Here is a 25,954-nt window from a genome sequence, read left to right as displayed (position 1 = left end):
TCTCTGTCTCTCCAGTATTTCTGCTGTCTGTTATTGATCTTTCTCATAGAGCTGGTGGCAGGAGTCCTGGCCTACGTGTATTACCAGAGGGTAAGTGACTACTTCTCCACCTTCATCTTTTATCCTCTTGTGTACCCATCCCCTCCCCCTATATTTGTTTTATTTTTAAATACTGATCTATTCATTGAGTCTGGAGTGCAGTTCTTGGATCTCCATTGCATTTGAGTGGCTATGTGTGTGCATGCTTACCTGGTGTGTGTATGATACCTGTGTAAAGACCATGTATCTGGAGCCCTGATCTCCAGACAAAGCTCAACCCTGAGCCCTGATCTCCAGACAGAACTCAACCCTGAGCCCTTATCTCCAGACAGAGCTCAACCCTGAGCCCTGATCTCCAGAAAGAGGTCAACCCTGAGCCCTGATCTCCAGACAGAGCTCAACTCTGAACCCTGATCACCAGAAAGACCTCAACCTTGAGCCCTGATCTCCAGACAGATCACAACACTGAGCCCTGATCTCCAGACAGATCTCAACCTTGAGCCCTGATCTCCAGACAGATCTCAACCCTGAGCCTGATCTCCAGACAGAGCTCAACCCTGAGCCCTGATCACACAAGCAAGGCAACCCCACTTCACTCTCCTCTGCAACTCTAACTGAGGTGTTCACTCTCTCTCTCTCTCTCTCTCTCTCTCTCTCTCTCTCTCTCTCTCTCTCTCTCTCTCTCTCTCTCTCTCTCTCTCTCTCTCTCTCTCTCTCTCTCTCTCTCTCTCTCTCTCTCTCTCTCTCTCTCTCTCTCTCTCTCTCTCTCTCTCTCTCTCTCTCTCTCTCTCTCTCTCTAGCTCAGCTCAGGAGCTGAAGCAGCACCTGAATGAGACCATGACAGAGAACTACGCCCAGCCAGGGAAAGAGGCCATCACCCTGGCCGTGGACAGACTACAGCAGGATGTGGGGACTCAATCTCCCATTAGCCTTTGCTTAGTTTTTCTTGAAGGGACAGGAGCACCAGTGGTAAAGCTGGTTGATACTAGTTATGGTACATAGTTGTTACACTCAACTGATAAAACTGCTGTAGGACACACACACATACACAATCATCCGTGTTCACCTTGAAGCATGTGAGGTTCTGTAATACGTAGTTATGACGACTTGGTTTACAAATGTTTTTTGTGATGTGTTTTTTCTGCCTCTTCATTATGTTGTTTGATTGATTTGAATTAGATGTGATGGTTTCAGACATCAACTAAGTGTTGCTAATGATAAACGCAATTCCACTTTTCTTCTTCTGTTGGTCAGTTCAAGTGCTGTGGCAGCAACAACTCATTTGATTGGCTGCATAGTGTGTACATGACCTCGGCTGTGTCGGAGGGCAGGGTGGTCCCGGACAGCTGCTGTAAGACCATCACCTCCCTCTGTGGCCGCAGAGACCACCCCTCCAACATCTACAAGACTGAGGTGGGTGGGACCATTGGAAAATCATCATTCAACAGCAAATATGTGCCAAATGGGTTCCAGCAGACTTTAGGATGTCATAACTGGACTCTTCCACAGTAAAAATGTGTTATGTTGTCATTCTATGTCATAGCGATGACAGCAGAGCCCAGCACTCTCAGTGGAATGGAACGGTCCATCATGACATCTAACCATTTGTCATAGCGATGACAGCAGAGCCCAGCACTGTCAGTGGAATGGAACGGTCCATCATGACATCTAACCATTTGTCATAGCGATGACAGCAGAGCCCAGCACTGTCAGTGGAATGGAACGGTCCATCATGACATCTAACCATTTGTCATAGCGATGACAGCAGAGCCCAGCACTGTCAGTGGAATGGAACGTCCATCATGACATCTAACCATTTGTCATAGCGATGACAGCAGAGCCCAGCACTGTCAGTGGAATGGAACGGTCCATCATGACATCTAACCATTTGTCATAGCGATGACAGCAGAGCCCAGCACTGTCAGTGGAATGGAACGGTCCATCATGACATCTAACCATTTGTCATAGCGATGACAGCAGAGCCCAGCACTGTCAGTGGAATGGAACGGTCCATCATGACATCTAACCATTTGTCATAGCGATGACAGCAGAGCCCAGCACTGTCAGTGGAATGGAACGGTCCATCATGACATCTAACCATTTGTCATAGCGATGACAGCAGAGCCCAGCACTGTCAGTGGAATGGAACGGTCCATCATGACATCTAACCATTTGTCATAAAAATGACAGCAGAGCCCAGCACTGTCAGTGGATTGGAACGGTCCATCATGACATCTAACCATTTGTTCATATTTAATGGATCAATACAATTCAAGTTGGATCTGAAAATATTCCTTCAAATAAATCTTTAAAAAAAAATGAATGGATCTCGACATGGAACAATTGATAAATATTTCAGGACCAGATGGTTGTATTGGGCATCAAATGATTTCTAATGTCTGAAATGGGGACAGACAGATGATATGTCCCTCAGAGCTCAACTGTCTCCTTTCTTATTCTGTCAATGAAACTGAAACAGTCAAATACTCTGGTTTGGAAAGTCACTTTAGCCAACAACTTTTCTCTACTTGACAGGCTTTCTTATCAGTAAGGGCTGAGAGCGTAAGAGCTCGGAGAATATTTCATACAATATTTCAGATGCTCCTTTTGCTTTTATCTGTGACAAGCAGGAGAAGTCTGTGCTTGTTTATTTCTTTCACACACTCACACACGTCTCGCTCCTTGGTACCCGCTATCATCATTCCACTTGTCAATGTCACTCCAGTTCAGAGGAGTGCAACTTTGATAAAATCTCTTTATAATTAAACAAAGTTTATATGGGTGGAACTGAAATATTTACAGTGCATTTAGGGAGTCAGCTGTGGTTGACAGCTCCCCACACTCGGAAAACACTTGGGTTGAAAATGTGCTCGTCAATGTGTTTTCACTTGTCTAGGAAGCTGAGATGTTTCTGAAAATGTCCTCAGAACTGTGACTCACAACATGGTTTGAAACAACCTACTCGGTCAAAGCTCTTTGGTAAAACAGAATGACACTGGATGTACGGAGGTGACTGCACATGGACGTGCACTCCATCCAGCCATGGATTCCTCAATGCCCCCTCTACCCACATCTGTGTGTGTGTGTGTGTGTGTGTGTGTGTGTGTGTGTGTGTGTGTGTGTGTGTGTGTGTGTGTGTGTGTGTGTGTGTGTGTGTGTGTGTGTGTGTGTGTGTGTGTGTGTGTGTGTGTGTGTGTGTGTGTGTGTGTGTGTGTGTGTGTGTGTGTGTGTGGTCAGAGAAGGAGCCTCCAGAGAGGCCTAATAAATCCCACTGTTCTCTCTACTTCTCTCAGGCTGCCTGTTAGCAGTTGATGTTACTCTTCAATAACACAGACCCCAAAGCAAATCAGGGGGGAGATAAAATCATAGATGTTATGCTGAGAGGTAGATGTTCATTCTCCCTGTCCTCAGTGATTCTCTCCACAGACAAAGAGACAGGATGTAGTTTATAACCCAACCCTAGCCTGGGGTTGACCAATTAGAATTCCTTGCAAATAAACTGGGCCACTGGCCAAATAACAAGTATCCTATTTCAGGCTCAATGTATAGACAAAATTCCTCCCATGTCTCTGACCCATTGATCATTCATTCCCTATTACAGAAAAAACACTATTTCCATTCATCGTTAATTCCCTCTTGACCTTTAGTCCTCTGTGTTGTATATTACCTTAAAATATCTTTACACTGCCCAAGTCCTTTATCTTACTGTAGTTTGTTCTCTGCAGTGTAACTTTGTATCACACGCACACACAATTGCCGCAGCAATTTGGAGACAGACATAGAAAAGGCTGGAGAGGGTAGGGTTGATAAATATACTATGGTAAATGAAGAGCATAGCCCAATTTCAATTCTCCTTGTTCACACCCCCTCAAGGATTTAAAAGCATTGGATTGATCCAAATATGATAGACACTGACTACACCAATCAGGTGTGTCTGTGTGTGTTCAGAATGTATATGTGTGCATCATGCGTGTTTGTGTGTGTGTGTGTGTGAGTGTGAAGTGATTTGACCCCTGACCTGTAACCTTTGCCCCACAGGGTGGCTGCATCACCAAGCTGGAGCAGTTCCTGGCTGACCACCTGCTGATCATCGGGCTGTGGGGATAGGAGTAGCCTGTCTACAGGTCGGTCCCCTAACACTGGCCAGTGTTTTTATTAACAGGAAATGACCAGGCCTTATTATATTTCAGTACTGTGGTAGCACCTCACAACAGACACAAGCTATCACTATCAGACTATCACAAAGTATCATTTCGTTTTGGGGGGATTTGGGGTATCACCGATGTCGTGGATATCAATATAATGTAGTGATAATAGTGGCTATAATCTGCTACTGTGGATATTGGTAACCTTGCTGTTGAAATGTCTTCAATGCTAGCTAGTATCTAGATGGATAGGAGGGGAGATTGTGAACAGAAAGAGAGAGAGAAGGCGAGGTTAACCTTGCTTCTTCCTCTTAGTAGAGTAACGGGTTAAGAGGTGAGACGATTGCTTAAGAATTTTTAAAATATTTTTTATATCAGTGTCAAAATATATCCACATGATAAAAGGCTTTCCACATTTTATTTTTTAAATAAACATCAATGTGGCCATAATCTTCCTATTACCTCAAAGATGCATCCAGTAACTCCTATTACCGGTCGGACAACCTTTTCAATGCACTCTACCTCCCTATATCCTCTCAGCTGTAATCTGATCCCATTCACATTCTGGGATTTAATTTGCTGCGGTCTCAGATGGACCAAGCTCGTAGCCTAATCCACTCACAGCCCCTGTCATCCCGTATACGGCTTCAAAATGGCAGACTTTGTCATTGATAAGCGCCTGAATTGGAACGAAGTGGCTGTACAGTAACATGCTATACCTGACTTCATAGCTCTGGGTCTCTGCTTCACAGCTCTGTATGGGTTTTGACTGACAGCCGTTAACTTGAGCACAGCCCGCGACAAGAAGATGCCCCCATCCCTCCCGCTAATTGGGCTACGTTTGCATATTTGTTGTTGTCTGAGTGAGAGAAATGCTGTAAATCGAGAGGAGTCGACATGTTCCGAAAGATGAGACGTTGAGGATTATAATAAATAATGCTTTGATGTCATACAAGCAAACCACACACCCGTGAGTCCTAATGTGCGCTTCACATTTCCATATTTGAAACCCATGTAGTTTACAGTATCGTAACGTTTCTGATCGATATAACCCTTCTCAGCAGTATCGGAAGAAAAAGGTCCCGCCCTCAGACCAATGTGTTTTGAAGAGGAAGTGAGGAGATAGGATGTAAAGAATCAAGGAAAGATACATTGAGATGGGGCCATGGACAGGAAACTGTATACCTTTCTTTCCCAGCATGCTTTGTAATAACTCTTGGATGGGCGGCTGCTCTCCACCATCGATCTGCTCTCTGAAAATAATCTCCACAGGGACTGGACTCTCCATCCCCCAGCATGGAACGATCTCCTGAAAATCTCCTGAGAATGGTTTACTGTTCAGCCAATGCTGTTCATAGATTGGTGTTTTCGTCAAGCTTGGGATGTGATGCTCGGGTTGAGAGGTTTCTTATTGCAGTCCGGTGATGTTTAGTAGCCAACTCTCGTCATGCTATATCAGTCAGTTATATACAGCACACAATACGGCATCAACACATCTGGGACCAGGCTAGATGTTTTGCGGTCAGGAGCTGTGGTACCACTTCACTCTGTTAATAATTCCAGACTGTACCATTTCTTTGCTTATTTACAATATTATTGTCGTATTCTCCATAAATGATCTTTGTATGGCGAGAAAACAAGGCTTTGTTAATTCATTTAGATTTGATTTAACATTTTGATACAGCCTAACTGATAAAACTGCACCGTTTTGATTTGTACATTTTAATTCAAGTATAGTCTTGCACTTCACAATATATCGTCATTGTCAAATATCATGATATTAGATTTAATCATATATCGGCCCAACCCGAGCTTAGACCAAACCTGAACATACGGTACTGGCTCCCTCTTGGCTACTCCTTCCAACCAACCAGGGTTCCCACTCTTATCAGTGTTCCCATAGCTTTACAATTGGAATTCCACAGAGGAGTCATGTGATCTTGTCACCGTGGCGACTGTCGACATGGGAATTTGGGGTTCCTAAGAAAAACAAATGTTTTATTAGCCCCCTCTCTATTAGACAAAATATTCCCAAATAAAACGCTGACATTTTCCCACACACATATATGAAGCATAAGATAAGATAACTACTGTAGCTACGTCCTTAATATGTGTTAGTGATTCATTGACAAATCACCCATCTTGTCCCAAACTAATTTAGACCAGCTTTTGATCTAAATGGGCTCTTCTCTATTGGGCTTGAAGGTCTCTGTCTGATTGTATGTTAGTTGTATGTCAGTAATGTCAGTCTGTCAGTAATGTCAGTCTGTCAGTGATGTCCCTGTACTGTCTCTGTGTCAACTGTTCCTCTCTGTCTTTAATAACTGAAATAGTCATAGTCTGTGTCAACTGTTCCTCTCTGTCTTTAATAACTGAAATAGTCATAGTCTGTGTCAACTGTTGCTCTCTGTCTTTAATATCTGAAATAGTCATAGTCTGTGTCAACTGTTCCTCTCTGTCTTTAATAACTGAAATAGTCATAGTCTGTGTCAACTGTTCCTCTCTGTCTTTAATAACTGAAATAGTCATAGTCTGTGTCAACTGTTGCTCTCTGTCTTTAATATCTGAAATAGTCATAGTCTGTGTCAACTGTTCCTCTCTCTGTCTTTAATAACTGAAATAGTCATAGTCTGTGTCAACTGTTCCTCTCTGTCTTTAATAACTGAAATAGTCATAGTCTGTGTCAACTGTTCCTCTCTGTCTTTAATAACTGAAATAGTCATAGTCTCTGTGTCAACTGTTCCTCTCTGTCTTTAATAACTGAAATAGTAATAGTCTCTGTGTCAACTGTTCCTCTCTGTCTTTAATAACTGAAATAGTAATAGTCTATGTGTCAACTGTTCCTCTCTGTCTTTAATAACTGAAATAGTCATAGTCTCTGTGTCAACTGTTCCTCTCTGTCTTTAATAACTGAAATAGTCATAGTCCGTGTCAACTGTTCCTCTCTGTCTTTAATAACTGAAATAGTCATAGTATGTGTCAACTGTTCCTCTCTGTCTTTAATAACTGAAATAGTCATAGTCTGTGTCAACTGTTCCTCTCTGTCTTTAATAACTGAAATAGTCATAGTCTGTGTCAACTGTTCCTCTCTGTCTTTAATAACTGAAATAGTCATAGTCTCTGTGTCAACTGTTCCTCTCTGTCTTTAATAACTGAAATAGTCATAGTCTGTGTCAACTGTTCCTCTCTGTCTTTAATAACTGAAATAGTCATCAACTGTTCTGTTTAATCAACTGTTCAACTGTTGCTCTCTGTCTTTAATAACTGAAATAGTCATAGTCTGTGTCAACTGTTCCTCTCTGTCTTTAATAACTGAAATAGTCATAGTCTGTGTCAACTGTTCCTCTCTGTCTTTAATAACTGAAATAGTCATAGTCTGTGTCAACTGTTGCTCTCTGTCTTTAATATCTGAAATAGTCATAGTCTGTGTCAACTGTTCCTCTCTGTCTTTAGTAACTGAAATAGTCATAGTATGTGTCAAATGATCCTCTCTGTCTTTAATAACTGAAATAGTCATAGTCTCTGTGTCAACTGTTCCTCTCTGTCTTTAATAACTGAAATAGTAATAGTCTGTGTCAACTGTTCCTCTCTGTCTTTAATAACTGTAATAGTCTCTGTGTCAACTGTTCATCTCTGTCTTTAATAACTGAAATAGTCATAGTCTCTGTGTCAACTGTTCCTCTCTGTCTTTAATAACTGAAATAGTCATAGTCTGTGTCAACTGTTCCTCTCTGTCTTTAATAACTGAAATAGTCATAGTCTGTGTCAACTGTTCCTCTCTGTCTTTAATAACTGAAATAGTCATAGTCTCTGTGTCAACTGTTCCTCTCTGTCTTTAATAACTGAAATAGTAATAGTCTCTGTGTCAACTGTTCCTCTCTGTCTTTAATAACTGAAATAGTAATAGTCTCTGTGTCAACTGTTCCTCTCTGTCTTTAATAACTGAAATAGTCATAGTCTGTGTCAACTGTTCCTCTCTGTCTTTAATAACTGAAATAGTCATCGTCTCTGTGTCAACTGTTCCTCTCTGTCTTTAATAACTGAAATAGTAATAGTCTCTGTGTCAACTGTTCCTCTCTGTCTTTAATAACTGAAATAGTAATAGTCTCTGTGTCAACTGTTCCTCTCTGTCTTTAATAACTGAAATAGTCATAGTCTCTGTGTCAACTGTTCCTCTCTGTCTTTAATAACTGAAATAGTCATCGTCTCTGTGTCAACTGTTCCTCTCTGTCTTTAATAACTGAAATAGTCATAGTCTCTGTACCTTTGTTCTTAGTTTGGTTGTAATTACGCTAATCAATTTAGTCTCTATCCTCTTTCAGTGTTCCCCTATACTTTGTCTAATATAGGTCACTAACCCCTCTGTGTGTCTATGTGTGTGTATCTCTATGTATGTCTGTATGTATGCATGTGTGTGTTTACGTTTGTGTCTATGTATGTCTGTATGTGTGTGTATTTCTTTGTGTGTGTGTGTGCGTATGTCTGTGTGTGTTTGTGACCTCTATAGCTGGCCGGGGCCATGTTGACGGCCTGCTTTATCTATCTGCTGTATAAAGAAGAGGAGGAGGACTTCTCTGCCGTGTGATTGGCTAAGCCTCTGTCTGGTCACACTCAGTGGGGACGGGACAAGGTTGGAGGGCATTGTGGGAAATGTGTTCTGTGTGTGTCTATGTGTTCATTTTTTTGATTGTGTCTTTTGTGTAGATATGTGTTGTCTGCATGTTTGTGTGTTTGCGCACTCGTGCGTGTGTGTGTGTGTGCGAGTGTGTGCATGCGGGTGTCTGTGTGTGTGCGCGCGTGCGCGTGTGTGTCTCTGTTTGTATGTGAGTGTGTGTGTGAAGAAGACAAAGAGACAGTTGATCACAGATCATGCATGCTATATTGCTGGCCTATGCTTTATTCTCGGTACCGCCGAGCAACGCCCACCCCAATAGGGACACCATGCTGACCGATACATGCATGTTGACCTTTGACCTTTGCATGGCTGAAAGGGCTTGACAACATTATCCACAATCCAAGGACAAACAAACAGTTCACTGAAGTGCTCCCACAGACTAGACTATGAGATTAATGCCCACAAATAAACGCGAATGACAGCTGTGCTGGACCAGATTTGAAAGAAACCCTTACAATACATTTCTCATCATCTGAAATTGGGTAATAATAAGAAAAGAGGACACTGCTAAATGTATTCTTCATGATTTCTTTCTTCATAGTTTCTTATGATTGCAGCACATTTGATAACTTATTTCTTGTCAGTGTCTTCACCTGCCACATGGAAACTACTTTCTATATATTCCTTGTCATTCCAAATGCTAAACTAACGAGCAGAAAGGAAGTTTAGCACATTCTGTCCTCCATCCTCTGTCTCCTTCTCCTTGCTTCTGTCTCTTCATCCTTCCTTGCTTCCTCCCTCCCCTGGCTGCTCCTACCTCCTTCTCCTTCCTCCGTTTCCTCCTTGATCCCCTGTCTCCTTGTCCCTCCTCCTCCCTCCTCCGTCTCTTCCTTCTCCAGCTCCCTCCATCTCTCTGTGAGTTGTGAGTTTCATTCTCTACCTCCTCACTCTGTCATCTGAATTCTTAGTGGTGCTGGCAGGGTTAGAGGCATCATAAAACCGCCCTGAGTGCCGAGCCGCCAAGGCCTTCTTTGACGAATCTCCTCCCCATGTTGTGACCCCGGTCGATAATACCCTCAGATAGGAGAAGACTTGCATGAGGGCCGTTGATTGAATCTCAGCCCTCCTCTGTTTGTCGTTTGTCATCTGTCACACACACACACACACACACACACACACACACACACACACACACACACACACACACACACACACACACACACACACACACACACACACACACACACACACACACACACACACACACACACACACACACACACACACACACACACACACACACACATCCAGCGAATGTGCCTCATCTAAGTCCTAACCTCTCAGCCCTTTCCCTGTGTATTACTGTAACTCTGCTGTTGTCTCACAGATCAATGAGACCTTTCATATCCCCTATCCCTTAATAGTGATGACGTGGGATGATTTTGTTAGAAATAAGGACAGTTTAATGCTTTTGGCAGAGTGAAAGCACAAGTGTGTGTGTGTGTGTTGCTATGTTGTGTGCGTCAAGGTCTGTTGTATCCTCCCATTTCTTCTCTACCTTAATCTCATCTTATTGATGTCGGCTCCTTCATCCAAACAAGCGCCAACTGAAGCTCTCTGACCGTCCTGCCGTTAGCTGAACATGACTTATTGTTCTCAGATCAACCAAAGTACCTACACAGGTCTGTCGTATCCCAGCATCACTTCACTTCTTTCTTTTTCCTACACACAAAGTATTCATAGGATCTTAAAGCAGTCCAACTCACAAGTGGAGCTTTGTGCTTTATAGAATGTACTTTATAGAATACTTAAGGAGAAGAAACATCAAGTGGAGCTTTGTGCTTTATAGAATGTACTTTATAGAATACTTAAGGAGAAGAAACATCAAGTGGGAGAATTGGGAGTGCACTAGGCAAAATGTTTTGCATCACAAACCTCCAAAATGCCACACTCCTTGTGTCCATAGACTCCTTTCTAAGTATGTACATATGTTACATTCATAATTTGTTAGATCTTATTATTTTAAATGCCTCACAGAAAATGACAAAAACATCATAAAACATTATTCACTTTGTAAAACATCAATTTAATTGTACCCAATATTTTCCCTCAGTTTACTCATGTGATTTTTAGTAGATTAATTATTAATGGATTATAACACTACATTATGGTTTTGAGAACATTGGCAGGGCTTCAGAGAAAAATGTCCTTTGAAAAATGGAAGTTGCTAAATGAATGTTTGTTCACAGATTATCTCTCTCCAACAACAGTCATAGTGGGAGCTTTATAACATTCACCACAGGCCCAATTACACAACTGCTGCTGGCTGCTCGGCACTCCTGTTCCCATAGTAACCACACACTTCCTCACCCCTAACCCACTCTCCTCATGCTATCCCACTATGCTACCATGACGACTCACCTTTTCCCTTGATTGACCTTCACAGTAATTGTGTGTGTTTCAGATCTGTGGGATGGTGTTCACATGCTGCTTACACAGAAGGATTAAGTTGGATCCTTACTGAACCCTACCGTCAAGCCCCCCCAACACCATCCTGCCTTATGGGCCAGGGAGCAACGATGCCTGCTGAACACTCACCCTTGACCTCTAACCCCTCCTAACCTCTGAACCTTATGATCCAACCCTGCCTGGACCTTCCTGGATCCTTCTGCACCTCTCCTTTAGCATGGATGCATGCACAGCCCCCCCTCTCTCAAAGACAAGGCCAATGAAGAAGAGATGATTTGGTATTATGGTATTGTTCTTTTCTGTAGTAAACCTACTGCTGTTTATTTAAGGTAGTTTTTACTGTATGTTGTCAATACAGTCAAATCCTTACTGTAGATTTCACAACATTCCACACAACTGGAAGGCAACCCGAAGTGGTTGTGACTGAGAATCAAGTGTACTGTACACACTCTCATGGTGTTGCTGCTTACGAAGGGTTATTCAGTTAGTGCTATATCCAGTGTGTCACGGATGTGGCCCACAACGTGCCTCTGTCATTGTTTTATCATGTATTCTTTGATAGCAATGTTACACCAATTGAATGGTTCACCACAAAGGGAATCCCATGGTCATCGATGTTTGATCTACGTCACAAAGAAAACAATCATGAGTTGATTGATATCCACAGAATAATCAAGCAGATTTGGGGAAAACCTATACTTGATATGAATGAAAATAGCACTAAACGCTGCTAAGAGTAACTGTAACGGTTTTCTAGGTGTGGTGAAGGAGAGTCGGACCAAAACGCAGCGTGTAGATTGCGATCCATGTTTAATGAACAAAAAAAAACATAACACGAATCTAAAATACAAACACTACAAAACAAAGAACGTAACGAAAACCGAAACAGCCTATACTAGTGAAAACTAACATAGACAGGAACAAGGACACTAAGGACAATCACCCACGACAAACTCAAAGAATATGGCTGCCTAAATATGGTTCCCAATCAGAGACAACGATAAACACCTGCCTCTGATTGAGAACCACTCCAGACAGCCATAGACTTTGCTAGATCACCCCACTAGCTACAATCCCAATATATACACACCAAAACCCCAAGACAGAACACACCACAATACAAAAACCCCATGCCACACCCTGGCCTGACCCAATACATGAAGATAAACACAAAATGCTTCGACCAGGGCGTGACAGTAACGTTGCAGCATTTCTGTATGTGTTGCCTCTGTAGTTTGACTAACAAATCTGGTCCTGTGTTGTATGCTATGCTAAAGGTGTTGATGTCAACGAAATCGCCTTTCTTGCAGTACCATATAAACCTACCACTCATCTTTCAATACCAGGACCAATTGACTTGTTTTACGACCACTTTTATTATGCTGGAGAAACATGTTGTCATTTACCACTGATACAGGGTCAGATCTTTCTCTGTCACGCTACTGGTTAAGATTAGGATTCAGGGGTTATGGTTGACTCCTCTCCTCTGGTGTGGGTTAGTATCCCCATCCAGTGGTAGATATTGGTATATACTCCTGTGCAGTGCTCCTGTAGTATTCTGTGTAAGGTTGCAACATTTGGAGAACTTTCAATAAATTCCCTGGTTTCCAGAAATCCTGTTTGGGGGATTCCAGATTGTCTGCTTATTCCCTCCAGATTCCAGGATTCCTCCAACCGAGATTTCAGGAAAACCAGGGAATATCTTGAACGTTGGCAAAATTTTGCAACTCTATTTCTGTCTGATCGGTTGTGGAGCAGCCAGGCAGCCTTGCATCGACTACTGCTTCTAAAGACTAACTACATTCCTCTGAAGGCAGGAGATATATTTACATTTTATTGTTTACTACGACTTAGAAAATGTCTGACACGTTTCCACAAGAGAGCTTTCAGTGGCTTGACTATTGTCAAGGACACATTCAAATAGTATCGGTTGCCCATTACCAAGATAGGACATGGGTCTTTGTTGTTTAGGAGTGCTGGTAAGTCAGCTGACCAATTCCAGTTGATACAATGACAACAATCCTTTGTCAAAGTTGTATGGATGTTTAGCTGTTTTCCAAGAGATGAAGACACGTATACAGATGGTATTTTCTCTATTCCTCCTAGTGACCAACAGAGAGCTGTTCTTGTTATTCATGTATTTTTCTAATCGAAATGGGTCAAAATATGATATAACATTATAGCAAGTATAATATAAAATATATAATAAAACATATATGATCTGGGCTCTTTCTATACTGTAGACTGTAGTAATCAAAGTATGCCTTTGTCTGTTTAACAACAATGTCATAATAGCTTTTGAATTGATGTTGATGGTAGTCTTTAACCGGATAAACTTGATTTGTGTTTCCTACATCATTCAGTGGTTTGGTATTATTATTCCCTGCCGTTGTCTTTGCATCAAGGTCTTGAATGTTTTGTTACAGTATATGACTATTGCTACTTTAAGACATCATAAAATGTTGATATTTATACTCTGAGATATGAAGAAGGTTACACGTGCACAGACCATGTTTGAAAGAAGTGCATATGGATGGACACATTCATCTTCAGCGACATGTAGTCTATCTTTTAAGAGTGTTGCAGAGTAAACTAATCTGTCAATGTGCCCTTGAACAAGAAACTTTACCCCAATTACTCCTGTAAGTCTCTCTGGATAAGAGCGTCTGCTAAATGACTCAAATGGAAGTGTTTGTCAAAGCTGATGTGACAATGGTATTGGGATGCAGTGTATGACTAATATGATGATATAAATGGTTTCTAAACCTTACTCAATAAATAGAATACTATATTACTGAATATATTACTGTTTATAAGATTATTTATTAATGTTGTGGAAGATTGTGGTTGGGTTGAATCATCTAGTTGTGGTGGATATATTGTATGTTATGGTGATATGTTGTCACTAGGTGGAGACAAAGTTGTGCCCCTGACAAGCATTTGAAGGTAATCATCCCAGGATGTTTTGTCTTCCTCAGTTCCTGTATGGATTTATCAGTTAGTTAGAAAATGTTCATGTTTATTACCACTTCTGTTCACAGGTTATTTTTCACAGGACAAAAAGTACATCCTTCAAATCCAAACTTAAAAGCCATGATCATTGTTATATATATTATATTCACCTATTCTCCTAACCTCGTACAACCATAGCTCAGAGGTAATCAGTCTGGTAATACAAGGCTACTATTCTCCTAACCTTGTACAACCATAGCTCAGAGGTAATCAGTCTGGTAATACAAGGCTACTATTCTCCTAACCCTGTACAACCATAGCTCAGAGGTAATCAGTCTGGTAATACAAGGCTACTATTCTCCTAACCTTGTACAACCATAGCTCAGAGGTAATCAGTTTGGTAATACAAGGCTACTATTCTCCTAACCCTGTACAACCATAGCTCAGAGGTAATCAGTCTGGTAATACAAGGCTACTATTCTCCTAACCTCGTACAACCATAGCTCAGAGGTAATCAGTTTGGTAATACAAGGCTACTATTCTCCTAACCCTGTACAACCATAGCTCAGAGGTAATCAGTCTGGTAATACAAGGCTACTATTCTCCTAACCTCGTACAACCATAGCTCAGAGGTAATCAGTCTGGTAATACAAGGCTACGATTCTCCATCAATCTGACAGTATTGATGCTTCACTATGCTTGCTGACTGTATTTGCACTTATGCCAACTAAATACCCTCAACTCAATACACCGTTATGTATACATACAAGAGTGCTGTGGCCATAGCAGGATTCATCTGTAGGTTAATGGTATTACCATATGACTGTGGATGTGTCCCAATATTCTTTAATAGCTCCCTTGCCTCATTTGGTTTCTTTCACAACCACTGATCTGACATGACATGTTAAATGAGTGCATTGTAACGCAGTGTGATCCAATGCTTTAATATCTCAGTAAGGGAAGGACGCAAGGAGAGGAAGACATTTTAGAGTGTTGGGAGACAGTCCAAGACATCAGTCGGTTAGGGAAGGAGATGAGGAGGGGGAGCCAGTTTAGAGTGTTGGGAGACAGTCCAAGACATCAGTCGGTTAGGGAAGGAGATGAGGAGGGGGAGCCAGTTTAGAGTGTTGGGAGACAGTCCAAGACATCAGTCGGTTAGGGAAGGAGATGAGGAGGTGGAGCCAGTTTAGAGTGTTGGGAGACAGTCCAAGACATCAGTCGGTTAGGGAAGGAGATGAGGAGGTGGAGCCAGTTTAGAGTGTTGGGAGACAGTCCAAGACATCAGTCGGTTAGGGAAGGAGATGAGGAGGTGGAGCCAGTTTAGAGTGTTGGGAGACAGTCCAAGACATCAGTCGGTTAGGGAAGGAGATGAGGAGGGGAGCCAGTTTAGAGTGTTGGGAGAGTCCAAGACATCAGTCGGTTAGGGAAGGAGATGAGGAGGGGGAGCCAGTTTAGAGTGTTGGGACATAGTCCAAGACATGGGGCCGGGGAGTCTGTCAGTCTGTCAGTACTTCCATCTCCATCAGCAAACAGAGGATGGCTCCTATTTCCACAGCATGTCACACACACCCTGGAGAGAGGGTGTACATGCATGCATACACACCTACTGTAAACACATAAACACACACACACTGATAGAGCTTACAAACACACAGACACACCCACATGAAAAAAACATTCAGTTTTACTATACAGTATTTACTATAGAATAATACAGAATACTACAGTTTACTAAAGAATAACACATGATTTACTATATAATTTTGTAGTATACTATAGTAAATACTACAGTATACTACAGACCTCAAAAACACTACAGTAAATATTACAGGAATGTCCACAAAACACTACAGTAAATACTGTAGTAAAGTCTGCAGAAACAGTGAAGTGAATCCTACAGTAAAGTCTGCAAAAACTACTGTAAATACTATAGTATTTAGCCGTAGTATACTATAGTATATTTTAATGTGGACACACACATACTGTACACACACACACACACACACACACACACACACACACACACACACACACACACACACACACACACACACACACACACACACACACACACACACACACACACACACACACACACACACACACACACACAGCGTGCTTTACACACACATTGCTGGGGCCGACATATGGGGGTGAATTGGAAGCAGCTGGAGATACACTCCTCCCATAGTGGACTCTGCACAACATCCACATCATTCAGACACACCCACTCCCATATCTCACCCTCTGACAGCCAGGGGGTGGACGTTTCTTTCTCTCCCATATCTCACCCTCTGACAGCCAGGGTATGGACGATGCAGAGGGAGATATCCAGCAGTCAGCTACTAACACACACTCTCTCCATCTCTACATACCATATTGTACACACACATACACTCACTCGCAGGCGTATGCACACACACAGACACACATACACTTCTGGTCTGGATATCTTTTTACATTGATAATATGCTGCTTGAATAGGAGTCATTTTTTATAAATGACCCATATTGATTCCTATGCCATGTGGAACTCAGTGTATGATGATGTCATTGTGACATATATCTGATGTCAGAAATGGGTTTTGTCCTCAACACATATAATATATCATGGCACTTTACAACACAACCATTGTCCGAGCAGTAGGCCTACACCTGCACTCAATATGTGTGAAAATGCTGGGAGGCTTAGCTATGAATAAATACGGTTGATGTACAGTACAAGGAAGTGCCGTAGGCCCTGTGTAAACTGATGCATGTGTGTAAATGCAACTCCTCCTCACCTGCCTGTGGAGTCATGAGACTGAAAGTGGTCTGGGTCTGTACTGGGTTTAGACTAGGCCTGGACCAGATCTGACCTTTCTGTGTGGATTGGGTCCAGATAAGACTTGGAATGGATTTGGACTAGGTCCAGACTTGGTCTAGACTTGATCTGGTTTGTCTGTCTAAACATGGCCTGGACTAGATCGGGACCAGAGATCTAGAATGAGATTCTATGGTCTAGACTTGGTCTGGAAAGATTTGGACTGTTTTAGTTTTGACTTGGTCTACTTTGTCTAGACTAGATCTGGACTGGGTCTATACAAGGACATGGTCTGGGGTCTGGACTAGTCTGGACTAGACCTATTCTAGACTGCCTGTTACCTGGGGTCTGGACTAGTATGGACTAGACCTATTCTAGACTGCCTGTTACCTGGGGTCTGGACTAGACCTATTCTAGACTGCCTGTTACCTGGGGTCTGGACTAGACCTATTCTAGACTGCCTGTTACCTGGGGTCTGGACTAGACCTATTCTAGACTGCCTGTTACCTGGGGTCTAGGACTAGACCTATTCTAGACTGCCTGTTACCTGGGGTCTGGACTAGACCTATTCTAGACTGCCTGTTACCTGGGGTCTAGGACTAGACCTATTCTAGACTGCCTGTTACCTGGGGTCTAGGACTAGACCTATTCTAGACTGCCTGTTACCTGGGGTCTAGGACTAGACCTATTCTAGACTGCCTGTTACCTGGGGTCTAGGACTAGACCTATTCTAGACTGCCTGTTACCTGGGGTCTAGGACTAGACCTATTCTAGACTGCCTGTTACCTGGGGTCTAGGACTAGACCTATTCTAGACTGCCTACCTGGGGTCTAGGACCAGACCTATTCTAGACCTAGACCTATTGGTAGACATGGCCTGTTACCTGGGGTTCGATCCCCGGGACCACCCATAGGACTGTAGACCTATTCTAAATGATATATTATTATATTATTATATATTATTCTAGACTGCCTGTTACCTGGGGTCTGGACTAGACCTATTCTAGACTGCCTGTTACCTGGGGTCTAGGACTAGACCTATTCTAGACTGCCTGTTACCTGGGGTCTAGGACTAGACCTATTCTAGACTGCCTGTTACCTGGGGTCTAGGACTAGACCTATTCTAGACTGCCTGTTACCTGGGGTCTACGACTAGACCTATTCTAGACTGCCTGTTACCTGGGGTCTAGGACTAGACCTATTCTAGACTGCCTGTTACCTGGGGTCTAGGACTAGACCTATTCTAGACTGCCTGTTACCTGGGGTCTAGGACTAGACCTATTCTAGACTGCCTGTTACCTGGGGTCTAGGACTAGACCTATTCTAGACTGCCTGTTACCTGGGGTCTGGACTAGTCTGGACCTTCTCCCAGTGGTCCTCAGTCAGACCTCAGAGCTGCTGAATGGGGCTCCTGTGGGGTTATACTACAAAGCATCAATGAGTTATCCAACTAACTTTAATCAACAACCAGAAATAACCACACATGTTCTGGTTCATTAAGAATGCTAAACTTGATATGTGTTTTTGGTTGCTGGATAAAATAAATCATGCTAATTTCAAGCTTATTTTTCAAAAGAAATAAAAAGTTATTTGAAAATATTTAGCCAAGTTGGCTGTCTAGCTCCTTGACCCTGCTATGTAGTATACCCCTCTGGGCTACTTGTGGGAATGAATGCATTATATTAGCTGCGGCAGTAAATGTGTCGGACAGATTCCTCCAGGGATCAAAGGGGGATAACCAAAGCACCGGCAGGCAGAGTGCATGAGGCCAGAGAGCCAGCATAAATCCAACATAATATCGCTGTCAGCATACGGCCATGTGTTGTCAGCGTCACAGAACCAAAAAACACAGAGAGATGCCAGATGTGCTGGTTGGAGTGGATGGAAGCTGCCTGTAACCACTGATCTGAGGTCAGATATATTTGATTGGTATTATGGTTGAGTTTAGGCTCGGAGATGGGGTAATCTGATCCGATCTGTGGTTAGCATGTGACCTCTTATCTTAGATAGAGTTCACATTGTGTTAGCTTCCCATTTCATTAAATATATCACTTAGCCTGAGAATGAAGGCTATGTGAGGTTTACACATCTTGGCCATGAAATTGAATTAAGATGTAGAAACACATGACAAATGCATGAACTAATTTCCTGAACAGAGATGTATTCCATTAAGTTAGTTTAAAGGGGGGGGGGGGATGTTGTTTCCCCAGTCTAGGTTGTCTAGGAACAAGAGTTCTTTTATTTTGAAATATCAGAGTTCTGCAACATTTATTTTGACTCAGCAGCGGAGTGATAGAGTGGACTGGGTCAATGAGGTCACATTAGGGGTTAACACATCTATTAATGTGTACTGCCTTAGTATTTTACCATAACAATGGTATTGTAACGGTTTTCATGTGGTGAAGGAGAGTCGGACCAAACTGCAGCATGTAGATTGCGATCCAAGAATATGGCTGCCTAAATATGGTTCCCAATCAGAGACAACGATAAACAGAGGAGGATGAGGAGTTGGGGGAATTAGAATGGGGAGTTGGGGGAATGAGGAGTTGGGGGAATGGGATGGGGAGTTGGGGGAATGGGATGGGGAGTTGGGGGAATGGGATGGGGAGTTGGGGGAATGAGGAGTTGGGGGAGTTGGGGGAATGAGGAGTTGGGGGAATGGGATGGGGAGTTGGGGGAATGGGATGGGGAGTTGGGGGAATGGGATGGGGAGTTGGGGGAATGAGGAGTTGGGGGAATGGGATGGGGAGTTGGGGGAATGAGGAGTTGGGGGAATGGGATGGGGAGTTGGGGAAATGGGATGCAGAGTTGGGGGAATGAGGAGTTGGGGTAATGGGATGGGGAGTTGGGGGAATGGGATGCAGAGTTGGGGGAATGGGATGGGGAGTTGGGGGAATGGGATGGGGAGTTGGGGGAATGGGATGCAGAGTTGGGGGAATGGGATGGGTTGTGGGATGGGGAGTTGGGGGAATGGGATGGGGAGTTGGGGGAATGGGATGGGGAGTTGGGGGGGAGTTGGGATGGGGGAATGGGATGGGGAGTTGGGGGAACGGGATGGGGAGTTGGGGGAATGGGATTGGGAGTTGGGGGTTGGGGGAATGGGATTGGGGGAGTTGGGGGAATGGGATGGGATTGGGGGAATGGGATGGGGAGTTGGGGGAATGGGATGGGGAGTTGGGGGAATGTGGATGGGGAGTTGGGGGAATGGGATTGGGGAGGAGTTGGGGGGGATGAGGAGTTGGGGGAATGGGATGCAGAGTTGGGGGATGGGGGGAGTTGGGGGAATGGGATGGGGAGTTGGGGGAATGGGATGGGGAGTTGGGGGAATGGGATGGGGAGTTGGGGGAATGGGATGGGGAGTTGGGGGAATGGGATGGGGAGTTGGGGGAATGGGAGTTGGGGGAATGAGGAGTTGGGGGAATGGGAGTTGGGGGAATGGGATGGGGAGTTGGGGGAATGGGATTGGGGGAATGGGATGGGGAGTTGGGGGAATGGGATGGGGAGTTGGGGGAATGGGATGGGGAGTTGGGGGAATGGGATGGGGAGTTGGGGGAATGGGATGGGGAGTTGGGGGAATGGGATGGGGAGTTGGGGAATGGGATGGGGAGTTGGGGGAATGGGATGGGGAGTTGGGGGAATGGGATGGGGAGTTGGGGGAATGGGATGGGGAGTTGGGGGAATGGGATGGGGAGTTGGGGGAATGGGATGGGGAGTTGGGGGAATGGGATGGGGAGTTGGGGGAATGGGATGGGGTTGGGGGAATGGGATGGGGAGTTGGGGGAATGGGATGGGGAGTTGGGGGAATGGGATGGGGAGTTGGGGGAATGGGATGGGGAGTTGGGGGAATGGGATGGGAGTTGGGGGAATGGGATGGGGAGTTGGGGGAATGGGATGGGGAGTTGGGGGAATGGGATGGGGAGTTGGGGGAATGGGATGGGGAGTTGGGGGAATGGGATGGGGAGTTGGGGGAATGGGATGGGGAGTTGGGGGAATGGGATGGGGAGTTGGGGGAATGGGATGAGTTGGGGGAATGGGATGGGGAGTTGGGGGAATGGGATGGGGAGTTGGGGGAATGGGATGGGGAGTTGGGGGAATGGGATGGGGAGTTGGGGGAATGGGATGGGGAGTTGGGGGAATGGGATGGGGAGTTGGGGGAATGGGATGGGGAGTTGGGGGAATGGGATGGGGAGTTGGGGGAATGGGATGGGGAGTTGGGGGAATGGGATGGGGAGTTGGGGGAATGGGATGGGGAGTTGGGGGAATGGGATGGGGAGTTGGGGGAATGGGATGGGGAGTTGGGGGAATGGGATGGGGAGTTGGGGGAATGGGATGGGGTTGGGGGAATGGGATGGGGAGTTGGGGGAATGGGATGGGGAGTTGGGGGAACGGGATGGGGAGTTGGGGGAATGGGATGGGGAGTTGGGGGAATGGGATGGGGAGTTGGGGGAATGGGATGGGGAGTTGGGGGATGGATGGGGAGTTGGGGGAACGGGATGGGGAGTTGGGGGAACGTTGGGGAGTTGGGGGAACGGGATGGGGAGTTGGGGGAACGGGATGGGGAGTTGGGGGAACGGGGGGATGGGGAGTTGGGGGAATGGGATGGGGAGTTGGGGGAATGGGGGATGGGGAGTTGGGGGAACGGGATGGGATGGGGAGTTGGGGGAATGGGATGGGGAGTTGGGGGAACGGGATGGGGAGTTTTGGATGTAGGCCCACCTCTTTTTCTTTCTTTTTCTTTACTTACCAATTGTATTATTACAAAATCCTGTGTGATCAATATAATCATTTATCTGTATGTATTTCTTACTTTATAGTGGCAGCCTATGGCTGGTATAAACTAAGTGTGTAAATTGACATGAATATTGTACCTTGATATTTTTTGCATTTTAGCTAACCCTACCATTTTCCTAACCTCAACCTAATTCTTCTAACCTGCTACATAACTTATCCTGCCACGAATAGTCCATTTTTATAAAGTCTGTATCCCTTCTAGCCAAACCCATTTGTTTTGCACTCTTTTCAGTGTATCTCACCTGCGAGAAGGTAGGCACTTTTCTGCTCTATTTATTCTGACACTAAAATGTATAAATATTGCTCCATGGCTTTTACAACGTAGTAATATTTCCCTTGTCGACTTTGCTCACACTTATGTTTCTTCAAATATAATATTTGTGCCCCAGCTACATAGCCCTGTGATGTAGGGGTGCTGCAGCACCCCCTGATAAGCATGTCCAGCTTAACTCAACAGAATGTTCACAGCCATTTCCATGCTTCAACTGCTAGTATTTGCCAGGGCCCAAAAACACACTGGTTTTTACCAAAGGAAATAACACAGTATGATCATAGGTTAAAGTTGCATGCTGAGTTTGGACTATTTCTTTCTTCCTTGGTAGAACCAGTGTATTTGTATTTTCACTGTTCAGACACCGAGGGTTATTGTATTCATTAGAACTGCAAACATGCTGCTTTTTTGATATGGGAATGCAAATGTTACATCATTTATTAATATTGTAATATCTTGTAAGCTTGTACCATATACAGTAATGACCTTTGACCTTTATATGAAGGAGGCCAAAAGTAAATACTTAGATCCACTCCATCAATCAGTCGTTGTGGTGTCGTCTTTATACTCTGAATACAACCCAATGAGAAACCCCCTGCCATTTACAAGACCCCGCATGCAATAATTACCTTTGAACTTTCCTCAAACAGGAAGCGTGGGACGAGGAAGCATGTGGAGAAAGCTGTGGTTTTCAAGGTATGTTTGTTGTGTTCAATCAGAGTGAGATGGAAAACAATGTAAAGTGTTTCAAGACGGATTTGAAATCCAGGTGTATGATGATGATGATGGATGCCAGACATTAGGAGGGTGGTCTGGAGGTTACCATGGCCACACCATGATGGATTGACATTTCCTTTCCAGTCTCTAATGGCGTTTCAAAAAGGAAGCCGCTGTAAACAATGAGAAACACCCAGCAGGAGTCTCTGACATGGGAGTTAAAAATGGACAGATCGAGATGATCGATGCCGGTCCAGCTTCCTGCTGCTTTCTGGCCGTGACATGGAAGCGCAGTGCATTCTACCACTCAACAGAAGGACGAAGTTCAAACCCTAGGAATAGCTGTCACCTGGAGGTAAGTAATCTGCCATTGTTTAACTATATTTCCCACTGTGTTGAAGACAAATGAACAGGCCCCAGCAGTGACAGAACTGAAGAATAGTTGTCAGTGTTGTAGTCTAGCTTGGTGTGTTTGGGTCAGTGCCCAGGCCATGTTGGTGTATTGTATTGACTTTGTAACTGGTCTGGAGGTGTTAAGGAATTTGTGTTTGTGATTTGTAATGCTTTGTCAGACTAGCTTCTGACTGTGAATCTCTTCAACACCTGCTTCGGAACTTTGCTACTACGTTTTTGTTTTTTTTTTAACCTCCTGTTTTGATGTGTCAATGTGTAGTTCACACATGCAGAATTACTGTCTTACCTCAGTTAGCAGCGAAGTCCCTAGTTTGAAAGCGACTGTTTTTCTGGAAGCCCCCTTCATTTCTCCCCACTTGGGTCAGCCCCCTAACAATTTGAGATCAACCAATGAGCTTGTTTGCGTGTTTGCGTTTTTGTGGATGCATGGAGTTCCAAGCTGCATCTTGCATCCAACCTTCTTCTTGTTAATGACAGTATACGGTTGTTTTATGTAGGCCTGATACTTTTAGTTTGTGTGTGGGCACACATTTGCACGAGTGTGTGTGCTCCCGGACATTTAGATATTTATGGTCCTCAAGAGAGGGAAATACTTTTTGTGTGAATGTTTACACAGAATCATATCTGAGCATCTCTTCTTCCTCAATGCTGTCCCCAATGGGCCGGTCAGGCTTCTCGAGTAATGAGAATGTCTGCCATTAGATTTAACCCTGCTTTCTAAGCCAATAGAAAGAGAGGAGGAACGCAATTTAAAACAGATTAGGCTGTCACCTTGTGTTTGTGTGAGGGACGCCCGGGGAACTAGAGAGAGAGAGCAGGAGGAAGAGAGGAGAGAGAGGGCACCGGGGAACTAGAGAGAGAGAGCAGGAGGAAGAGAGGAGAGAGAGGGCACCGGGGAACTAGAGAAAGAGAGAGCAGGAGGAAGAGAGGAGAGAGAGGGCACCGGGGAACTAGAGAGAGAGAGCAGGAGGAAGAGAGGAGAGAGGGGCACCGGGGAACTAGAGAGAGAGAGCAGGAGGAAGAGAGAGAGAGAGAGGGGAGAGAGAGGGCACCGGGGAACTAGAGAGAGAGAGCAGGAGGAAGAGAGAGAGAGAGAGGGCACCAGGGGAACTAGAGAGAGAGAGCAGGAGGAAGAGAGGAGAGAGAGGGTGAAAATACGAGTTCACTTTATCGTGTGAGATTGACGGTAAGGAAAGATGAGAGAGACTTTGGCTTGACCTTAGAGTGGTGAGCAGTGAGGACACAGAGTGAATCATCAGAATGGAAGGTAAACAGCCTTATTTCACTTCCAAGGGGAAGTAAACACTCACATTTACGGGTGCAGCGCTGCCCTTGGGGGCTTTCAGAGGAATCCGAGACAAAATAGGAGAGACTGAAAAAAAATCCATTGGCCTGTTTGAGGGAAAGTGGTTTGTGGTCAATGGATAGAAATGTGCAGGATTGGCATGCTGTTCATCAACTGTACTTTATAAATACTCTCTTCCTTCCTCTTCTCTTGACCAAACCACTGATCTGGTGTGATTATCCAGGCCAAAGTAAGGCTTCAACTGCATAGCAAAGCAATGTCCTGGTTACAGTTTCTCAGTTCATCTTACCATTACCACATGACAGGATCTGAATGGAACATCGGGCCCCTATCTTCTACCTTCTACCCTTACCGTAGATCTAGAATATTACTGTCGATCTGGAATATTACTGTAGATCTGAAATATTACTGTCAATCTGGAATATTACCCTAGATCTGAAATATTAATATAGATCTGAAAAATAAATATAAATCAGAAATATAAAAATAAATCAGAAATATTACCGTAGATTTGAAATATTAATATAGATCTGAAATATTAATATAGATCTGAAATATAAATCAGAAATATTACCGTAGATTTGAAATATTAATATAGATCAGAAATATTAATATAGATCTGAAATATAAACATAAATCAGAAATATTACCGTAGATTTGAAATATCAATAAAAATCGGAAATATTTTTTATATATTTTTAATTTTACCTTTTATTTATACAGGTTTTTCTCATTGAGATAACATCTCTTTTCCAAGAGATACCTGGTCCAATAGCAGCAGGGGGAACAACGTTTCAGACAAAACAACTTACGTACACTAACACAACATTAAACAAAACTATAAACACACATACAGTACAACAAAAACATTTTATGTTAAAAACACGAAAGTCTTGACTAAAAACAGCTGGCTTAAATATTACCGTAGATCTGAAATATTAATATAAATCTGAAATATTACTGTAGATCTGAAATATTAATATTAATCTGAAATATTAATATAAATCTGAACTATTACTGTAGATCTGAAATATTACTGTAAATCTGAAATGATTTGATAGGTAGGCCTATAAAAAATATCCGCTGATAGATTAGGGGCTAGGCTGGAAAATCAGCGATAGTCTCCTGGCTGACACCACATTTATCTGTATCTAACCTACCTATCAACTCTACATGTACAGCATGCCCAATCCATTTTAACCTTCCTAAATCTTGATATTACTGTATATAACCATTTCTGAAAATGTATGAAAACGATGTCATGGCTTTAGAAGCTTCTGATAGGCTGATTGACATCATTTGAGTCAATTGGAGGTGTACCTGTGGATGTATTTCAAGGTCTACCTTCAAACTCACTGCCTCTTTGCTTGATGTCATGGAAAAATCCAAAATATTTAGCCAAGACCTTGGAAAAAAATTGTAGACCTCCACAAG

The 25,954-nt window shown here is 43.6% G+C and overlaps 1 pseudogene; it reads left to right on the top strand.

Moving 5' to 3' along the window:
- Positions 1-12,135, top strand: part of LOC124019861 — a 38,747-nt pseudogene extending 26,612 nt beyond the window's left edge.
- The last annotated feature ends 13,819 nt before the right edge of the window (positions 12,136-25,954 follow it).

The sequence above is a fragment of the Oncorhynchus gorbuscha genome, unplaced genomic scaffold (assembly GCF_021184085.1).
Source record: "Oncorhynchus gorbuscha isolate QuinsamMale2020 ecotype Even-year unplaced genomic scaffold, OgorEven_v1.0 Un_scaffold_700, whole genome shotgun sequence".
In the NCBI taxonomy this organism is placed as follows: Eukaryota; Metazoa; Chordata; class Actinopteri; order Salmoniformes; family Salmonidae; genus Oncorhynchus; species Oncorhynchus gorbuscha.
The sequence above is the reverse complement of the archived record's forward strand: the minus strand, read 5'-3'. Positions and strand labels throughout refer to the sequence as shown.